Genomic DNA, 21,630 nt, shown 5'->3' on the forward strand with positions numbered 1-21,630 from the left:
CTGTATTTCAAAATCCTTTTGTATTGTCTTTGGCCTGGAGTCATGTTTTTTGCTCTCTACCCTCTCCCTCTCCACCCTGCGCCCTCCTCCCTCACACATTCAGGCTGAGCCCATACTCTTCACTAAAGACAAAAGGGCAAATTCTTAGGTAATGTTCACGTTGACAGTAAAAGTAACTTGGTGCCATTTTAGAAACCCCTTTAAGACAACTCCTTTTAAAATATGTCCTCCTTCCCCATAGGGATTGGCTCCTAACTTCTTGAGAGAATATTTTCAAGAAAAGGTGAATTTAAGGCACTCAAAGTCATCAACTTCAAATTTATCAACAGAGACTTTATCAAATATTCCCAAACTTCTCTTCTCTCAAGTAGGGGTTAGGACATTAGTGTTCAGCTGGAACCGTCATTCGTGTAGCATAAGGAAGCCACGGGGAGGTCTTCGAGCACCTTTCGGGGACCCCTGCTTGTTCTAACTATAAACTGCGTGTAAATGGTGTGCTGTCTAGAGTTTTCTACTCTGGCCTTCTGTCAACAGCTAGTTAAATGATGGTGTTCTTTCTTCTTTCCTTTCTGCCTCTGCTGTCCACACACCGGAAAGTTGTCCAAAAGAAATAACTTCCTCCTCTGAACTCAGGACCTCCAACCCCAGTCCCCCAACACCTTCTTTCCACAGGTATCCAGACTCCCCTTGCTGCAGCTGATGGAGAGAATTCTAGAATAGTTTCTTCCCTGTGGTTGACAAAAAAAAATCTCTTCAGATTTTCCTTGTTAACTTAAAGCCAATATGTTTTCCAGTCAGTCAAGTTCGCCATGTAGCCTTCCAACCCACATGAATTTGTAAGTATGGAGAAGGACACACGGTGAAGCTCTCCTCCGCCCTTCAGAACTTTGTGGTAGCGGCCAGGATTCACACCTGTCACTGATCGCATAAGCCCTTGAGAGGCCTCGTGGCCGAACATAAAACACCTAGGCCCTGCCCTGCACCAGAGGGCTAAGTGTCAGCTGCTGGAGGTGTGCTGATAGTACACCACTGCCCCCTGCGTGGTCCTGCTTGTGCGAGGCTTTACCCTTATGCTCGTGGGCAAGCCAGGCCCTGTATCATATTGTCTTTAACCTAGTGTGATAGTTGTGTGCTTATGCTTGCCACGTCACCCCCACACTAGACAGGCAGGCAGGCACACACATGCACGTGCGCACACACTCACACTCACACACACGCGCGCGCACACACACACACACACACAATGGGACTTCCCATTTAAAAAATGGCTTGGAAATATACAGCTCAGAGAAAAGGAAGTAATTTAAACAGGTGAAGTTTCCCCTCTGCCTTCCTGCCCAGTTTTTTGGTAATGGGCTTGAGTGCATTTTCTGCAAGACCAAGTGTTCTCTGGACTTTCTTGGGATTTGGTCTTTTCATTTCATGCCCACAACCAGGTAGAGGTAGAGGTAGAGAAGGCCCGTTGTTAAGCGCTGACACACTGAGTTCTAGCTCTTCGTTATTGGCACTGGCTGTTTACTTCCCCTTAGTTGACTGGAAGCTCATGGATGATTGAAAGCTCTCATAGGTGGGTCATGTGAAGGACCACTTCCCCGTTTGCTTATTAAAAAGGCATTTCTGGCTCCCGGGTGAAGCTGTAGTTAATTTCACTATATCATTGCCCTGGGCTTCTGGAAGACAAGAGGCCCTTTGTGTTCCTCCTGTCTGCCTGCCTCTCCTCCTCCTCCTCTTCTTCCTTTTTTCTGTCTTACCCTTGCCTTAACTATTTTCTCTTGCACATAGTCCTAGAGCTCCAGACTTTGCACAGATGTAATTTAACGGTTCTCGATTGCACGCCGACTATGTTCAAGACTTTTTATGAGTCAGGAGACGCCTCTGACATTTCCTCTCCTCTCTTGATGTGGATACCCTGGTGGATATGCCAGCCCAGGCATTCGAGGCAACCAGATGATGACTCAGTTTACAGAGGGCACAGCTCTTTGGAGTTTAAGAGAATATTTTGTTTGGAGCGGAAGCTGGCATCCCCCTTCACTGACACGTCTTTGGCGCTCGAGGTCGTGAATTCCTGGGGTTGGGAGGCAGAGGCTTGCCAAGTGATAATGTGGATTTGGTGACAACCTATTCTGAAACACTCACTGGCTTCTCTTGATGGATCATTTTTTCATACCATGTTTCAGGGAGTTTTTGCTTTTAACTTCTGCAGCTTAAAAGAGTAAGAAAATGTTCTCTTTTCAAAACTTTCTCATTTTGTCCTGTTTTTATTTTTCAAAATTGGTATGAGGCTGCCTTCTAACTATGAAGTACATCTCTTTTTTCTATAAGTAGCTAAATTATATGCAATTTTAGAGTAATTTTTCTCATAGCACTGAAATATGTTAAGGCCAGTTCTGTAATTCCAAAACATTGTTTTTGTAAAACCAAACAGCTGTGTTCTTTTTTTTTTTTTTTCGCCTTTTTATGGTATGTCATGTTGTTGGGACTTGGGAAAAGGTATAGGGATAAAAATATTTCCAACTAAAGACATTACACGTAAAAGAAATCACAACAGATTGGAGTGAGTGAAATTTTATGTATTACAGAGGAGCGGAAAAATATGACTGTGTGTTAAATATATTCTCTGATAAGGACTGTTTGGACAATAGGATTATAAACCTCAGTGTGCTTTTTGGAAAGATGCACGGATAAAGAGAGATCATTATGTGTCAACGTGAAAGAGGGCATAATACCGTTAAAGGAAAAATGGAGTTTATAGAATAACATGATTTGGTTCTGTTAGTTTGATTAATTTGATTCTATTTTGTAAAAGTATTTTTCTTAAAGCTTTTAAAATAACCATTCTCAGCAAAGTTTGTAATTGGTGTCTCTGGCTGTTTCATGGGTGGGATCTACTTAACGTGGAATCTAAGAGAGTGTCAGGCACATGGCAGGACTCAGATATTGATGGCACGTATACACACAGATACTAACTCAATTGCTAAGAACGTACCAAAGAGTAAATCTTGGTTGTCTTTTGTCGTAGAGACACTTTTCTGTTTGTCACTGTAAAGCATACATAGTTTGATTACTGTCTGATTCTCTTGCATTTTGCATCTACATGGCGAGGACAGGAGTAGTTCTTAGGGTATATACACCGTCTTGTTTTTCTGTTGGAACAGATTTTCTGATTTGCCTTAATTAGTCCTCTAACAATCTACAAAGGTCAGCGCCAATTGCCTGTTCATTTACATTTGTAATTGTGATGGCTTCTGATTACATATTCCTTGTCTTAGTCCTTCCTGTAAGTATATGCTAGTGTGCCCTCCCCTTCCCTCCTCCCACATCCCGCACATGCATCAGCCCAGTGTGGACGCCGAGGATCTGACTCTTCATACAAGAAACCTTTGTGGGGATGGTCCAGCCTTCCCTTGAATTTCAGCGTCTGTTATGGAAAGGCATCTTGGAGAGGCCGTCGCTTCTAAGTTAGGAATATAATGAAGCCAGAGTCAGGGAAATTATGTCGATGCCAGGCAAGAAATCTGAGAGCCATTATCTAGGAGCCTTCTCGAACTGGGTAATTAAGGGCAATTAAACTTTCCTGCTTGCTCTCTGCAAAATATGCTAATGATCTGGTCTTTTGGAAGGTGGACACGTCTAAATGTGGTTTTATTGCCGTCCCATGTTCTGGTCTGGAAGGGTCTCTCCGAAGAGGGTGAGATGTCATGACACCAGTGGCTTGGGCAGTGGGTCCAGAGTCTCCAACCTCGCATGTAATCTCTTTCCTCTCTGTCTTTTGCAGGAGAGGCTAACATCCACATCCAGACATGGACCTTTCAGATATTATCCAAAACCTGGCTGCAGTAGCCTGAGTTGCAGTGATGCTTATTCATTCGCCCTTTCATATTCTAGATCTGCCATTCACTAGTTGATTTATTTTTATGAGCTGATCAAAGCTACCAGGGATTTGTTTGTCTGTTTGTTTTATTTTACTATATAAATCTGGAGCATATGTTGCCCTGTACAATGGGCTATACGTGTGGCTACACATTGTGGGCCACTTAGCCTTGTTCTTGGTTGGGGGCTCTAGGTTGTCTTCCATACTGTCCTCTGGGGTAGGTAGTAGTGTGTGTCCTCATGGCCACCTAGTGCTGCCCACTCTGGGAGGCAGCAATACCATGGCCACTCTCTTCTAGGGAGGGTGGTAACAAGGAGCACTGCAAAAAGGAAAAAAAAACAGGGACCTGCTGGTGGTTACTGGAATTAGGAGGGGTGTGTGTGTGTGTGTGTGTGTGTGTGTGTGTGTGTTAAGTCAGTATTGGATGGTGCCCTATTGAGGGATATGAGCATGCTAGAGAGCCCAGAAACACAGGAACCCCCGGGGGAAACTTAGAATATCATATCACACCAAGTGTTATTTTAGCGAAACCTTTATGCCAAGTCACCTTTGAAAAGGGGTATCTAAGGAACTTGAAAGTTTGAAACTTGACCTTCAGGTGAACAAGGATTGTTAGCCAGTGAGTGGGTGTTCTTGCTGGGTCGGTTGGGGTTTGGGGATTTCACTGGAAGGGAGGGGCCTGGTGATGACCACTGTAGCAGGACACAGTGGCCCTGTGTGTGCGTCCCTCACCCCAGCCTCGGCACTTAGTACCTCTTGTATTGCTCAGATGTAGTTTTCAAGAGAAGTAATGGCTTGTGTTTGCTTTGCCTTTAGAAATGTGCAAAGGATCCATATCTTGGGTTACTTATATTCTATATTAAACTTGTTCCTGACCTTGGTTGGGGGCCAGGGAGGAAAATAGAACATGCATCTCTTTGCTTACAGAAATAGCTCAAAGGCTTCTCAGACTTACAGATGTTAAGGAACCCCCTTCAAACTGTGACCCAATTATGAGAATTATAGTTTCATATGATTTTTTTTTACACATTGACTAGAAATGAAAAGTGTTGTGTCTTTCCAGATCAGTATAAGCACTGTCCTTAGTTCCGTGGTCGTTGGGTTTCTAGATCCCTTGAGAGCAAAGTGAACGTCTCCAGATCCATGCCTGCCCATCTAGTATGGTAGTCATGGCCATATGTGGCTATTTAAGTTTAAATTAATTAAAGTTACATAAAAATTTTAAATTCAGTTTTTTGGGGCACCTGAGTGGGTCAGCGGGTTAGGCAGCCAACTGGATCTCAGCTCAGGTCATGATCTCATCATTCGTGAGTTCGAGTCCTGCATCAGGTTCTGCATTGATGATGTGAAGCCTGCTTGGGATTCTGCCTCTCCTTCTCTCTGCCCCTCCCTCGCTTGTACACGTGCACGTTCTCTCTCTCTCTCTCTCTCTCCCTCTCTCTCCCTCTCTCCCCCCCCCCCCCACACACACTAAATAAACTTAAAAAAATTCAGTGTCTCTGTCATACTAGCCAAATTTCAAGTGCTTGGTATGACATGTGGCTCATGGCTAACTCATTGGACAGTATAGATTTATAGAACAGTTGAGAAAGTTCTTTTTACATAACTTATATTTATAGAATAGTTGACAAAGTGTTGAGGTCCTCACTGGGATTCCTTAGAATTATGGCAGGCCCAGGCTGGGTTTGGGCTGCACTTTTTATGAAGTTCTTTGGCTTCCATTTTAAAGAATATGGTACCCACCCACCACCTGCTTTCTGCCAATTCTGGATGGGGTATAGTCTTTATTGCTCTTTCTCTCTCTCTTTTTGCTTCCTTTTCTTGGTTTTTCTCAGTGTGAGAGGTATGCTTCAAATAAGCATGTAATAAGCCTATTAGCAGTGTTGAGGGAGTTTGATCGGACTTTCTAAAGATGCGTCTTGCAGAGTGCATGTTAAAGGGCTTTTTATAGTTCATATCTCAAGACTATCTTGAGACCTTGGGTGTATATGTTAACAAAAGGAGCTATTGATTGCTTTTAAAAGATCCTTGACCTTTGCTCTAATTAGAATATTAAAAATTGGACAGTGTGTGATTTTTCTTGGAACAGACCTGTTGTTTTAACTTAAAATTTGATCCCAAACTGTCGTCTTCTCATGAAGTCAAAAAAAGAATCTGTGTTCTTTTCTTCCACTGTTTCCATTGGTTTAAAGTCCTGAGCTCAGGACAGAGTTTTTCTTTCTGGACTGCCTTACTTGGCTTAGGGCTGCCATGACAAAATATCATAGACTGGTTGGCTTACCCAAGAGAAATGTGTTTCCCCCAGTTCTGGAGGCTGAAAGTCCCAAGATCAAGTCATCGGCAGGTTTGGTTTCTCCTGAGGCCTCTCTCCTTGGCTTATAGATGGCTGCCTCCTGTCCTCATGTGGCCTGTCCTCTGTGTGCACCTCCCTGCTATCTGTCTGTCTGGATTTAAAAGGACACCAGTCAGATTGGTTTAGGGCTCCTTTTACTCAAAGAGCCTCCTTTTATATGATCAGTGTTTCAAGGGCCCTGTCTTCAAACACAGACACACCTGAGGAACTGGGGGTTAGGGCTTCCATGTATGAATTTTGGGGGAACACAATTCAGTCTGTAACATGGGCTTTCTGAGGACATTTGAAGTCTGTTTCATGTTCCTTCTTTGACATGGTCCTTTTGGGTGTGGGGGGAAGGGTGGGATGTGGAGGTGGACGCAGAGGTGACCCGATGTTGGGGAGACCCTCCACAGCTCCCATCCTCTGTCCTTGTTGAGGCCCCTGGCAGGTGAAACAGGGCCAGCTCCTTGGAAGGGGACTCCAGAGGAAGGCAGAGGTGCTGGAGGCAACTCGTCAGGACAGAGTCGGGTCAGAACACCATGCCCGCTGAGCTCATCTCTCCGTGATTTTTTTCTCACCAGTCCTGACACAGCCTCCACTCACACCTCCTCCTGGGAAACCCCAGGGAACAACCAGCCAGCCCTGTGTAGGGACATTTTCGTGCCTGTGAAACGTGACACTCTCAGCATCAATAGAACTTGCCCTTGTTGGGCGCTCCAGCAGGCCAGTTGTGTAGAAGGTGTAGAAGGTTTGTGTGAGAGGGATTTATAGCCATACTGACTCCTTACTGTTGCCCACTGGTACTTTCATGGACAAGCAGAACTCACCGGATTTGTGGATAGTGTTGGGTAGCCCTGGTTTTTTGTTTTTGTTTTTGTTTTTTGCTTTTGTTTTGTTTTGTTTCTCTGGTTGGGGTAAATGCCCCCAGATCCAGAGCCTTACCATATTCCACATCCTGTTACAGTAGAGAATTCTGTGTGGTGTAAATTGGTTGGGCTTCCATCCAAAGGTTTTGGGTTGCTGGAAGTACCTGAAGGAACTTTTATTCTTTGATTTTGCCTTACTCTGTATTGAATGCTCCATGCTTGACATTATCTAAAGGTCCCAGGGCAGACGTTTTCACCCTTAATAACTTCCGCTGAGGGCCTATTCCCATGTGTCTCTAGGGCTGGCACATCCTCAGTCCCAACCCTGATCTTTCTGAATGTGAGCCTGGGATGCAGGCCTCAAAGCCACCTTCCAGATGGGCCTTCCTTGACTGCAGGAGCATAAAGCAGAGACCGGTCACCAGTTCACAGCCAAGTGTAGATGTCTCACGTCTCTAGGTTTGCAGTGTTCTGGACTATTTGTGCTTAGTGCCACATGTGACTTGTGGCTGCCATATTGGATCCTGCAGATAGTAGATATTTCCTTCCCTGATGAAAGTTCTCATGGACACTGTAGCTCTAGACAGCAGCAAAGCTGGGAGTTGGAGCAGAGGCTCAGGGCAATACTCTTCCCACTGTGCCTGCCTTCCTTGCTGTGGGTTGACTGGCTCATCCAGGGGATAAGTAGCTCTTTGGCCCCAGGACAGGGCTTTTCATACCTAGAAAGGAATGTGGTTCATTGCTTAATTCTCAGTATAGAAGTGGAGAAACCCATGAGACTGAGGTGAGAAAAGGGACAGCAGTTATTTGTGACATCAGAGTGCAAGCCTTGGTCTTCTCTGAGACTTGGCAGTGGTTTGCATGGCTTTGCTAACACTCACGGTCTTCTGTGCTTCTCTTTTCTGAGTCAGTCCCCAAAGCAGTGAGAAACCCCAGAGAGTGGAAAGGGCAGCTTTGACCCAGTCACCTGGGCCAGGGGTCTTTATTTGAACGGGTTCTAGCCTGTCACCAGTACAGGAACCTTGTGAGGCACTGCTGAGATGAGGATGTGGTCTGGCCATCAGCCATGCAAACTTGTGTCCACCCTGGACGTTTTTATGGTCATAGCTGGAATTTTGTAGTATACATTAGCTGGAATGGGGGTTGGTAGGTCTGGAATTATTAACAGAGCAACAACAAAGACTATATTGGCAGTAAAAATCAGAACAAAATAAAAATGGGGCCATGATTCTTGAAAAAGGGTGGGATAGGGAAGTACAAAGAGGCTGGGCAGGTGCTAACGACTTTGGAACTGAAGAGGTAAAGATAAGGCATCCATAGAGGAAAGACCATGTTTGACCTTTCTTGCTTTGAAAAGAACGTTGGCTGGCTGGTGAAGATGTCACTGATTTGAGTCCAGAGGTGGAGCTCTTTAGTCCTGCAAAGATGGACATGTCCTTAGCATGGCCAGGCACCACTCTAGGCTCTGGGGAATCTGCCAGCAGGAGGAGAACACGGATTCTGGACTTCTCCCTCTAGTTGCGGGGTGGGGGGTGGGGGTTGTGGTGGTCAGACACCAAATAAACAAATACAGAATGTCAGGTGTGCAAGGTTCTATACAAATAAATAGAGCAAGGCAGGGTGGGGTGAGTTGGTGGAGTTGTTTTATATAAGATGCCCCGGAAAAAGTCTCTCTGGGGAGGCGACATTGGAGCTGAGCAGAGGACAGCGAATGTGAGCAGTCCTGGCAGAGGTCCAGCAAGTGCAAAGCCCCTGGGCTGAGGGTGGGCAGAGGGCTGGGGAGGAGGCAGAGGGCTGGGAGGTGTGGTTCAAGCAGCCCAGTCCCCTGGGGGCCTTGGCATTGTGTGGGGGGATTTGAATTTTCCTCCCCTCAAGATGGGAAGTCATTGGCAAGGTGTGAGCAGCGGAGGGGACAGTATGACTTACACTAATCAGGTTGTTGTGGAAATTTGCATGTCCACCATAGTCCAGATGTAGGGTGTCTCCCTCTCCATCACCCCCAAGTAGAGTTGTCCCTCCAGGCAGGGAGGAGAGGGGTGACTGCAGTTATCAGGGGGCGCCACTGACCCCTGAACTGCTTGCTTCAAGGCTTCTGCCTACCACATAGCACTGTGGAGTCCTCTGCTTTAGCCCAGGGGTCAGCAGCTTTTTTTCCAAAAACAAAATCCTTTCCTGGTGACTCATTGCCTAAGTGTGAAGCACAGGAAAGACTTGTCCTTTTGACTTGAGGATGCGTTGTCTCTACTACAATGTAAACACCACACGCAGGAATGAGAAACTGTCTCTGGTCAGGGTATGTGTTAGGATGACCAAGGCAGAGCACCCGAGTCTTTCGTCTCCTCCTGTCCTGCACCTTCTTCTGATGGGCGTTCACATTCCACAGGACTTGTTGTATAAGATTGCGATGTGTATCTCTAGGACAGGAATTTCATTGCATTGCCTACCACTGTAACCCAAAAAGAGCTCAGTGCCCTAACACCTTTGATCCTCAGTGTCCCCAGTGCTGCGTGTCCAGAGGTCATTATCCCATTCTGGAAGGGCCGGTGACCCAGCTCTGACTTGCGTGTCTAGCCAGCCTTTGACAGACAGGCCTGATCTAATTCTGCAACCATTTTATTCTCCACGGACATGTGCCCAGATCTCAGGCGGATCTGAAGACTTTCTTCCAACACATCAGAGCAGGGAGATTTGCACTATGGTGTACTGTTTTCTCTGGGCTTTATTTTAATCAGGAATGTGGACTGGGGTGTGTGTGTGTGTGTGTGTGTGTTTCCCGTAGATGGTGTACAAACACAGGGCTTTTAGTCCCTTTTGTAAGACAGGTTTTACATAGCTAATTGGGAAATAGTCTTTTTCCTTAATCGTTTTAGGGCCACTCCAACCCCCTCAGGGTCTCTCTCCCCTCAGGATTGTCAGGCTCATGTTGAAAGACCTCTGGCGGTGGGGAAGGATGTTGGTATATATCACGGATATTCGGAAAGAATTTTTCAGCCACACCTGGCTGCCGTGTGTGAGGACAAATTTAATTTATTTTAAAAATCTGGCCACAGGCAGCCTTTTCTGTTTGTTTCCTTTGGTTGGGGTAGGGGATGGATTGGATTGCATTTGCTTTCTTCCAGATTTGACCAGCCGGCACAAGAGAGATTATCTCTAAAGGATATGAAAGGTTTAATCATTTTAATTTTGTTTTTATTAAAGTTTATCATAACTTTTTTTTCCCAACGTGCCCTGCTAGGACAGAAGGGAGAGAAGAGGAGGTGACATAAATAGACAGAAACCCTCAAGCATTTGGTTAATAAAACTCTCTAATGGGTGGCATCACGTGGGGAGGAAGTGGTTGGAAGTCAGGGGACAACGGGCTGACCAGGGAGTGCTGTGACAGCTCTGACATGTGGCTGGCATCTCATGAGCTCCCCTCCACCTCTAGTGCTCCCTTACCATGGGCAGCTCATGGCTTTCATGAAACAGAAAGAGAGCACGCGGCCACTGTTATCTCACCCCACTTGGTTCCCAAGTGGACTGGATCCCCAAGCCAGAAATCTAAATTTATAGAGAACGATAGAATTTTCTTCTGTTAGACTCTTCGAACCCCTTATCAAAGCAGTGCAATATTTGAACCCAGATAATCTGAAGACTCACTTTAGGCCAAAACCTCTGAGGTTGTGCCACATGCGCTTTATGAAATATCCCTCATCTTTAGTGTTTGAACAGGAACACTGTCCCATAAATGAGTAGGTAGGACCCCAGTTTAACAGGACTTTTGGCCCATTTTCCCTTTGGGGCAGTAAAGTAAGCTTGTTTCAAAGTGAATTCATTTGTCTGGCATCCCCTGGATGTGGGCTGGAGGCACCCCAGAGTCAGCGCAGTCTACCCTGTCCTCCATGGCTACGAAACTCTGCAGAGGCATGAGTGCTGGGTATCCTGGTGCCAAGACCAGTCAGGCCGGGGCACCCCCTGAGAATGGTGAAATTGCATTCACCGTTCTGTTCTCACGAAGGCCGGAAACTTGCCTTGCACACTTCAGCCATTTCTTTAAGCATCGGGATTAAAGCATTGTCATCTCGTTAAACCTGACTTAAGCAGGTAGTTCCCTGAGCCCTAATACATCCCAGGCTTGAAGTTTTGGATACGTGAGGGTTTATAGTACTTTGTCTGCTGTTTTTATGGGGCAAGTGGGTTGGTCATCAGTACAGAAGCAGCTTTTCTAGGGGCAGCTGTGATTCTAGTTCTTTGAACCAAGCAGAAATTGCATCAAGGCTTTGACCCAGCTGGTTGTGTGAGTGAATGTCCTGGTCCCTAGCAGGCCGTGTAGTCGGTCATGTATTACATCAAGGCTCCTTTGGGGCCTGGGGACCCCCTGGGCTTCTGGGCTATGGTTGGTAGTGCTGGGGCTTCCAGCAGGAGCTGTGTTGGGTGAGGGCTGAGCTCAGACCCAGCCAGGTTTCTCCTAAAGAGACTGGGAGCCCAGACCACGTTCCAAGCTTGCAGGCATCTGCCCCGCCCTGCTGGCTGAGTTCCAGGTGGGAGAATGTGCCAAGCCGACAAGCAGCCTGTAACTTTGGAATTCTTTTATGGGAGTTACTTGAGCCAGTGAGGGGCAGCTTTCTTGGTCACTCTCAGTTGCAGGAACAGTAGAAACGAACAAACGCCCACATCATTCTGAGTGAGCTTCTTGAGTAGGGCTTGTTATCCACAGGTTAGGCAACCCTTGGTGCCAGTCCCTTCTGCCGGACTGCTGTCTCACGTTGCTCACACAATCTGGATTGTGTCGGAGGGCTTGGTCCTGTATTTTTTCAAGTTATGTAGACGATGAAGATAGTAGAAGGCGGGGAAACAGACAAAAATATTATTTTATCGCACAGCATTAAGCTGCGACTTACGGAGAGATACGCCAAGAGTGGATTAAACGAATGAGTTTTCATTTTCCTTGACATAACTGACTTGAGAGTAGGGCAGTTGAATGCAGGAGGGAAGGCATCCACTGCACCTTCCTTCCCTCTCTCCACGCAGCCATCCTCACCGGCTCCACGTGGCTGTTCCATCACGTTCTTTAAAGAGGTTGGCACAAAACCACACCCACTTGCCTCCTCTTGCATCTCATTGGCTGGAACTTGGTCACATGACCCTCCCAGTACTGTAGAGACTGGGTGATGCCGTTCTTAACAGGGCTATTGCCACTCCAAATTATGAGTGTTCGGTTAACCCAGGAAGAGCAGTTATTATGAAGGCAATTAGGAGTCTCTGCCACACATCTTTTAAAAGATAAAGAGGGGATGAAGTAAACTGTTATGATTATGTGGTGGAAATCTGGGTAGCCATTAGGAATAATGTTCTTGATTAATATTTAAGGATATGGATGAAACTCACTAGGGAAGCAAGACACAAAATTGTATGTAATTGTCCTCATTCCCTTTAAAATGTATATAAATATACTAAGATGTTACCACTGATTGTGGGTGATTTTTATTTCCTTCATACTTCTTTGTATTTTCAAGATTATCAACAATAGGCACTTACTGCCTTTATAATCGGGGGAAAATGGCAAACTTTAAGTGTAAGGAGTGGAGAACTTGGTAATTACTACCTCATATCTGAAATATGCTTGATGGAAAAAATAAAATGAGTAATAAAGGGGAAAATCTATAAACATGTAATGATAATGGAATGATGATAACCATAGTACTATGGATTCATCAAGAACAGATCCCATCATACTAATAAGATAAAATGAAATAACGTACATGAATTCTCATTGAAAAAAGAAGTTGTATTGTACAAATGCAAACTTATATTCTGGGGACTGTAAATGTACTTCAGAAACATTCACCGCTCTCCCTAAGCATTCTTTCAATGTTACTCAGTGGTAACTATTTCCTCCATTCTTGCATTGGAAACACTGGGGCATGTGGAGCTTTGCAGCTGTTTGTTAAGCACCTGTTAGTTGTAAATGCTCATTTCTGGGAGAGATTATAAAAGAGTAGAAGAAATGATCCCTGCCTGTGATCTTTTTTGGGGATATGAGACACACACCCACATACAAGATTAACAGGATTCAAGATGACCTTCTGTAATTACGAGGTAGTAGGGCAGGGCAATAAATATCCTGGACAGTCCAAGGTGTGAGGAATTCTTGAGCTGAATAACTGGGGAAGCTCCAAGGAGTAGACCTACCTGTTCCTGGAAGGATGGATGGTAGGAGCAGGCTGAAGAAGAGGACCCAGGGGTGTTGGAGTTCAGGAGTTTGGTTGAGGAGTTCAAGGGGCAGTGAGCAGGTCATTGTAGCTAGCGAAAGGATGTTGGGCCAAGATCAACAGTTGTAGTCCCATTTTCTTCCATCTTTTGTATCTAGCTTTCTCTGCTTTCCCATCTACCATGCCAGTCTACTTTTTTAAAAGAAAGACAGAATTACAAGTGTGAATATCATAGATTTATTAAAAACAAAAACACAGAAACTCCTGTGTTCCTAGGACCTAATCAAATTTAGAGCCTCAAGAGAAATTTTTGCATGTGTTAAACCTTCACATGTGCTGAATCTTGACTAAAACAAAGACTAATAAATAGGAATAATACATTGATTTCTGAGCTGTTTGTGTTGAGGGGAACTCCAAATGCTGGTGAGAGCTCTGTTTTTATTTAATATTTTCATTAGTAGCGTGAAAACAACAAATAGTAAATGAAATTTCCATGGAATCTAAAATATTTATGTAGTAATGTGTATAATTGGAAATACTTAACAATAGAAAAATTATATAATTGCACTAGAGGTGTTAGGAATCTTAGTGTATTTCATTTTAAATTTGTACTTTCAAAAATATTTTATTGTGAAAGAATTTTAGGCTTACAGTAAAGACTAAAAAGAATTCTTACATGCCTTTATCCAGATTTCCAAATTTTAACTTTTACTACATTTGCTTTATCAAACTCTCTGTTTCACACCCTTTCACTCCCTACTTGTGTAACGGAGAGATGCAGATACGCACATTGTTGTTCTGTACCATTTCAGAGTAGATTTCAGACATGGTGCTCTTTGGTCTCTCAATAGGTTAGTGTATATCTTCTAAGAACAGGAACACCATCTTAAGCAAGCACGCAGAGATTACCCAAATCAGAAAATAGCATTGATACCAAACTTTTTGATAATCTACAGATCTTGCTCAAATTTTCCCAGTAACGCTATTTCCATGAAAGAAGATCCCAGATCACTAGCAGTATTCATCTGCCCTTTCTAACATCCTTGAATCTGGAATAGTTCCTCAGTCTTTTGTTTTTCTTTTACAACCTCAAAATATTTGATGAGTACAGATTCATTATTTTGTAGGTGTCCTTCACTGTAGGTTCGTCTGGTGTTTCCTTATCATTAGAATCTGGTTTTGTGTTATGGTAGAAATTCCAGAAAAATGACATGTTCTTCCTAGAGCCATTCTATCAGGAGGGACATGCTACTGATTTGTCTCTTCATTGATTACTTACTTTTAGTGATATTTGATAGTTGATGGTGAACCTCATGTAAGGTAAAAGATGAGGGAGGATCTGGGCTGGTGGAAGGGTTGAGATACTTGCTGCTGTGGATGTGGTTCCATGTGGAAGAAATAGGGAGAAAGCAGCTAAGGTGTCTAATGTGGGTACCGAGGTGGGTCCTGATGCTCTAAATGGGAGACAGCAAGTTGAGAAGCCAGTGTGGGTAAGAAAGGAGCAAGAAGAGGATGTTACCATTAAAACCACAAATTCTTCCCTCATCTCCCACTCTTCTAAGTGAATATAACGCTTAACTAGTACCACAGAGTCTTGCACATAATTATAATTAAGTGCTGTTTATCTCTTACTGTTCAGAAAGGTTTGACAGCCTTGTTTGGCTGTTTAATACTTTCTTACTGTTCATCCCTGGAATCTTAAACCTCTGTGGAGCAGCGACCGTGTGTTATGCTACTTCTTTCACCAGTACCTGATCCTGGATCTCTCCTGTCGATTAGTAGCTCAACCAGTGAGCTACTTGGGTGCCATCTTGCTGGATTCCTATGGATGCTGCAGTGGGCTCTGAGCCTTCTGTCCCACACACTTACTCTGCTCTGTTCTTGTTGCTATTGTTGTCTTTTTCCTGCCACCACAGTCATCCAACCCTTTTGATGATTAGTGAGCACTAGCCCAGAAAAACCACCTTGAACAAGTCGGTGCATGGACCTGGGTTATGGTTGGGAGAGCTGCTGCCTTGAGAAGAAAGTGCCTGGTCATGTACAATGTCACTTCTCTTTGGTTTCTTTTTCTTTTTTAATGTTCACTTATTTGTTTTGAGAGAGAGAGCGTGAGCACGAGCAGGGGAGGGTCAGAGAGAGGCAGAATCCCAAGCAGGCTCCGTGCCCAGTATAGAGCCTGACGCAGGGCTCCGTCCCATCAACCGTGAGATCATGACCTGAGCTGAAACCAAGAGTCAGAGGCTCAACCAACGGAGGTACCAGGCGCCCCCCCTTCTCTTTTGTTTCTGCAAAAGATCCTACTCTTCCTGGATCTGTTACTTTTTACCTTGGCCACAAAGTTGACAGGAAGTGACCACATGAGCAAAAACAGATATGCCACCTAAATACATGCGGATTCCAGGTTTAAACAGGTGTGTCAGCAATAAATAGAAGAAGAGTCCAAATGCTTATTGACTTCAGAGGGCACTAGCTCGTGGGGTCCTGGTATATCTCCTGACAGCCTTCAGGCTTGGGCGTGTTTTGTCTTCCAAAAGGTGTTTCCTGTGTCCTTCTGTCCCCTGCATGGAAAAGGTGTGGGCACACACAATGTACAAATACCACTTTGTCTTCCTACTCTGAATTACACCAAGTACACCTCTTTATTTGATAAGGTGCACATTTCTAGGGTTCTTTTATCTGGGTGATGCCATTCTAGACTTTGCCCTTACTCTGCTTAAAATTGCTGGTTTTTCTGCATTTAGTGTAAGTACCCAGGGTAATCACATAATAGGCTACTCTGCCATCATTTTCTATGCAGAGTAGAATTACTCCTCTCAGCAAGGTCACAGATGATAGACTTCAGATATGTTCCAGGCTGGTGCTGAGAAGGCCAACTGGATGGTCTCATGCTGGGTTAGTGAGACTCAACCCTGGATCCTCCAGGTCATTTCTGTTCAGCCCATTGCTGGGAAAAATTCATGTCAATGAAGTGCATTTTTAATTAGTGTATGTGCAGCGCTCCTCCAAAATTGAGAAATCAGTAAATGCTTATGACGTTTAAAAATGCCATGTTGTATGGGCGGGGGTGGGTTGGGAAATCGCACAACCCTGAGGATAAGATATTCCCCTCTGCAGAGATAATGACCTTTCATGTTTTTGGAGAACTTCCTTCCAGAAAGACTAATTTAGGGAATGTGGATATTTACTGCTTCTTCTGTCATTCCCAGGTCATTTTTTGGCATCAGCTAGAGCTGTGACTGTAGGTTAATGTGTCTGTGCCTGTGTCAGTGATGGGTAGGGCTGCCCCGTTGGGTTCCATGAAAAAAACGTCACTTCTGTGACTTTGAATGTGTTCAAAGAGGTGAAATTGCTTTGAACATCCTCTAGAATAAAATGGAAAGGCCCATGAATGTCTTCATACATTGTTCTGTGACCCAGTGTCCGTCCCATTTCCTTCTGCGGCTCCTGAAACTCTGAGGATAACCTTCTCTGGTTCTTTTCCTTCCTTTCACATGCCAGTGAACATTGGAAACTCTCAGATCAGTCCTGTTTGCAAGAGCTTTTATTTATTTGTTTTAATTTTTTTTTTCTTTTAGAGAGAGAGCACACAAGCAGGGGTGAGGGGTGGTTGGGGGGGGGTGGGGAGAGAGGAGACAGAGAGAATCTTAAGTAGGCTCCATACTCAGTGTAAAGCCCAATGTGGGGCTCAATCCCATGACCCTGGGATCATGACCTGAGCCGAAATCAAGAGTTGGATGCTCAACCAACTGAGCCACCCAGGCACCCTGAGCTTTTTAAAAGTTACATAGGAATTTAGGGGCACCTGGGTGGCTCAGTTGGTTAAGCATCCAACTTCAGCTCAAGTCTTGATCTCATGGTTTGTGGGTTTGAGCCCCGTGTTGGGCTCTGTGCTGACAGCTCAGAGCCTGGAACCTGCCTCAGATTCTGTGTCTCCCTGTCTCTGCCCCTTGCCTGCTTGTGCACGTTCTCTCTCTCTCTCTCTCTCTCTCTCTCTCTCTCTCTCTCTCTCTCTCTCAATAAATAATGTTTATAAATAAATAAACATTAATAAAAAAGTTACATGAGAAATTAGATCCCAGCCTTTCTGAACTGGCTGACCTTGGTCAAGTTACATAACCCCGAGATTCATGACCTTTTCAGGTAACCTGATGAATGAAATGATCCTTCGCCCGAGAAAAAAATGCATACATATGACAGATTTTGCATGTTTACTTCAGGATCCCAACTGCACACCTCTAAAGTATTAGATCTTTCATCTGTGGAAGGAGATGGCCGTGCACATCTTGGAGGTCTGTCTCATTAATTCTCCTGTGGCAGTTAAGTGAGAGAATGTACGTTAGCATGACACCTGGCACATTCTTTCTGAACCTTGGTCTCTCTCCTTCCATTTCTTTCCCTCCTCGGTTCTCTCTCTTCCAGGCACTGTGCCTTGACCTACAGTACATTTGCCAAGGGAGAAAAGTTAGTCTCAGTTCACTTTTGGATCATTTGTTAGGACAGAGCCCTGCCAGATTTTCATTTTATCTGTCCACAATGATTTCTTTGTTCCTTTTTTTCCCCTCTCGCCACTTTGGGCTTCTCATGGCCGGAAGCATCGCATTATCTTTCTGGTCTGAAGTTTCAGTACACCCATTTCCTTCCTGTGGGAGGGGTCTCATGTTGGTTGTGCTTGGGGAAGCCCTGGGTCTGCCTCTCCCACTCATGGCCACCCTGGGGTTTTGCACAATCTTCAAGGTGGCATTTCCTCTATCCTTGAGGGCAAGGGAAGCCGCACTCCAGCTTTCAGGCTTCAAACAAGCATGTCCTTGGCCCACAGCCACACAGCTCCACAGAGGGCCTTTCCGGCACATATCAGGGCCTTCATCAGTGGTGGATTTGGGAAGAGCCAGCCCTGATGGTGGAAGACTTTGTTGTGGGTCGGAGGTAACCCTGATCACAGTGGTGACCTGCCTCCTTGGCCAGTCAGAGGCAGTGAGAGGCCCCTTCCACCTCAGCATCGAAAAGCCTGCCCTCTCGCTGTTCCTTGGACCCCATCCTATAGACTCTGGGTCTTGGCTCCTGCCCTCGGCACATTGGGTGGGGGCAAGGCCTGAGGTCATTTTTAACACTCATTAGAGAGCAATCAATGCAGCAGTGCTCACAAAGGTTTGTCACAGCCCAGGTGGCAGACATGACCCGGAATGGAGCCACCTTCAAGGGGAAGGCTTATCTGAAGCACCCATGGCCTAACTCAGGACCTAGTGTGCTTGTTTGTGGGGTGAGCACCCACCTGGATTACAGTGATAGGAACTCAGTGAGATTCTGCCACAAATGCCTTCTTCCCCTTGGCCTCTTCGCCTTTTGGCCTGCCTGGTCCATGGCCCGGTCCTTGGTCTTGTCATTCGATTCCAGCCCTGCTTGGATACAGGTAGTCACCTGAGAATACCTGGTGGTAGGAGGCCTTCAAGTCATGGGTTCATTTTGAGAATGTAAAAACTTTTAGGTTCTTATGCTAATGTTCCATTTGCTATTTAATATAGTTGATTAAGGTCATTCAGCTGGCTTTCACTGGCCTGAGGGTAGGAAAGAATGCAGAATCCACTTTTTAAAATAATCTGATAGGCAGACAAATGTTGGCCTCACCTGATGCCTGCTCAGACTCTCCCAGCTGGGAATACACTGACCCCCCCCCCCCCCGCCCCCCACCATCGTCATTCACATCCGCCATGATTCCGGAGACTGTCATTCTTCAGCGAACATCATCACGGCCCACAAACTGAACACCACTTCCACTGGGTCCCCGTAGGCTCCATCTTCAAACTCTAGCTGGATGTTTCCAAATAGCTTGTTGCCGTGTGGATGATTGATGGCTTTCATTCTTGGTACGGATGCTGACTTAGGCCACAGGTGTTGGAACTGGGGTTTGGTAGCCCTAATGTGCACCGTCAGTGTGACTTAGGAGCAATTGTTGGCCAAGAAGAGAGGGTCAAGGGAACACGGGCCACCTGAGAGGTAAATGCCTTGCTACCCACACGATTCGGCACTTCATTCACAAGTTTATAGGAAGCTTTCAGAGTATTAAGTACATGCCTTTTGATACGTGACAACCCATTTCCAAGATCTAATGCTTAAACTATCGGAGTGGCACAGGAATACTTTGCATCTTCCTAAGACAGGGGGTAAGCACACCTTCACAACTGCTTACAAGTACACTGCATACAAATACAATAGGAATTTGAGTTGCTACTAAATAATGTTGTGGTTGTGTCTGTACATATGCCTGTATATTTTCTAGTGTGTATTTAATGAAGCTTCCTCTGTGCCAGGCATCTTCAGAGCCGTGCAGACGTGGTGGTGAGCATGGGGTGGCAGACTGAGGGCCTCGCTGGTGCAAGGGCCCTGGGGCAGGAGAAAGGCCGGTGTAGCTGGCATGTCCTGGGGAAGAGGAGGCAGGTAGCATAGTTCACTAGACCTACCTCTGTCAGCAGGCCCAGGGTTGGGGGTTTGGATGCTCTGAGACGAGGAGTGGCCTGACATGGCTGGATTCACCTGTGGGAAGCACAGTTTACACCTTGTCCGCGTAGAGGTTTCTCTCTCAGGAAGTGAAGACACAGAAACTGAGTCAGAAAATAGTTACCTCTATTCCTGTGTGAAATCTTTAAATCATAAAGGACTTTCACATTCCTGTATCTTTTGCATCTTGGTGATTTCACTTTTTCAGAGAGAATTTTCTTCCAGTCCTGGACTCTGGTTTGCAGCAAACATCTGGAGCTGCCGTAGGCCTGGATTGTCCTCCTGCTCTCCTGGGACTGAAATTCCTGAGGGTGTAAGGGATTCACTGGTCTAGTGAAATGTATGTGTGAGTGGGGAAAGTTCTCTCTTTTTACAGATTTTGAGGACTGGTCTGAGATCCAGGGAACGACCTGTTCTTGCATCGGGGGCCTCAGGGATGCCCATGTGGCAGCGCTTGAGCTCACCCACAATAGGGTGTCCGCCCTCATCCTGGGGATTCGGTTTACTCTGTGCTGTTACTTATGTGAGAGTTTCCGCGAAATGCTTAGAGGAAAGATCTAGAGCCCCTTTATCTTGGCTGATGTTATTCTTTATAGAGAGACTTAACTGTACAGAAGGGGGGCATGCTGTATGACACCTGCAACAGGACAGCCCTGTGGCTGCAGGGCATCTTAGGTACCAGGGTGCTTCCAGAAGAGCAGTGTAGACATACAGAGCGAAGAGTGTCCCACGTCTGCCAGCTGGACAGCTGGTGGGTTGGCAGAAGGGAAGGTACGAGAGCAAGGCAGAAGCGGACTAGTTGCCATAGGCCAGGGAGAACAACAAGGTGGAGAAAAGTGGAGAAGGTAGTGTTTGTAACTTGGGGGAACTCTGAGAGCCCGTAAAGCCAATTTCATGCAAAAAATAAAATTCATGATCTTTAGACATTAGACAAGGGGTGAACTTTCGAGAGGCGGTAGGGGAACAGCCAGGCTCGGGTAAAGATCTGGAGAGAAAGGGTGGTTGAGGGTTTAGCCAAATCCTTGCCCTGCATTTTGGAAGAAAATTCTCTCTGAAAAAGTGAAAGGGAGGGAGGAACACGGGGTAGCAGCTCCAAAGGTGATCCAGGAGTTTGTAAATTATGAAGGCGGCAGAGAGACAGATACTTGTTAAATGATGAAACGAAAAGTGTACTTTGCAAGTTTTTTTTTTTAATAGCTGATAAACATGTGGATCAGCAGCTTCCCATGGGAAAATGGAGACATTCAAAATGATTCCTGATGGAACAGGAAAGGGGTGTCTGTGCACCATCCTGCACCTGCTCCTTCAGGGGCGACCCACTAGAACGGGCTCCATGTTTTCCTCCCTGCTCTCAACAGAAAGGAGTTTTCCTGGATGGGGGAATCTGAATGTATTGAAAACACTGGGCAATGAGAGCAGTGTTCTGTACTTGAGCTTGACCCCCTGGGAGGGAGGATCTGGTCCAGAGAGAAGGCAGTGCAGGGCTGCAGCTGCCGGGGAGTGTTGCCTCCCAGCCACGCATGGGGCCACAGACATCCATCACCCCAAGAGGCACCCAGGTAGGAACTCTCCACCCCTTCAGAGACACCCAAGTCATGGTCTTTAAAACAAGCTCTTCTTGGAGGTGAGTCAGTTGAACGTCTCATTTTTGATTTCAGCTCAGGTCATGATCCCAGGGTTGTGGGATCAAGTCCCACATTGGGCTCTGTGCAGAGCGTAGAACCTGCATGAGGAGTCTGTCTCTCTTTCTCTCTCTCTCTCTCTCTCTCTCTCTCCCTCTCTCCCTCTCCCTCCCTCTCCCTCCCTCTCCCTCCCTCTCTCTCCCTCTCTCTCCCTCTCTCTCCCTCTCTCTCCCTCTTTCCCTCTCTCCCTCTC

The 21,630-nt window shown here is 45.7% G+C and overlaps 1 protein-coding gene across 6 annotated transcripts in view; it reads left to right on the forward strand.

Moving 5' to 3' along the window:
• Window positions 1-21,630, forward strand: part of ZFHX3 (zinc finger homeobox 3) — a 250,490-nt gene that overhangs the window by 153,759 nt on the left and 75,101 nt on the right. The gene's annotated exons all lie outside the window — the stretch shown is intronic.

This window comes from Neofelis nebulosa, chromosome 17 (genome assembly GCF_028018385.1).
Source record: "Neofelis nebulosa isolate mNeoNeb1 chromosome 17, mNeoNeb1.pri, whole genome shotgun sequence".
NCBI lineage: Eukaryota > Metazoa > Chordata > Mammalia > Carnivora > Felidae > Neofelis > Neofelis nebulosa.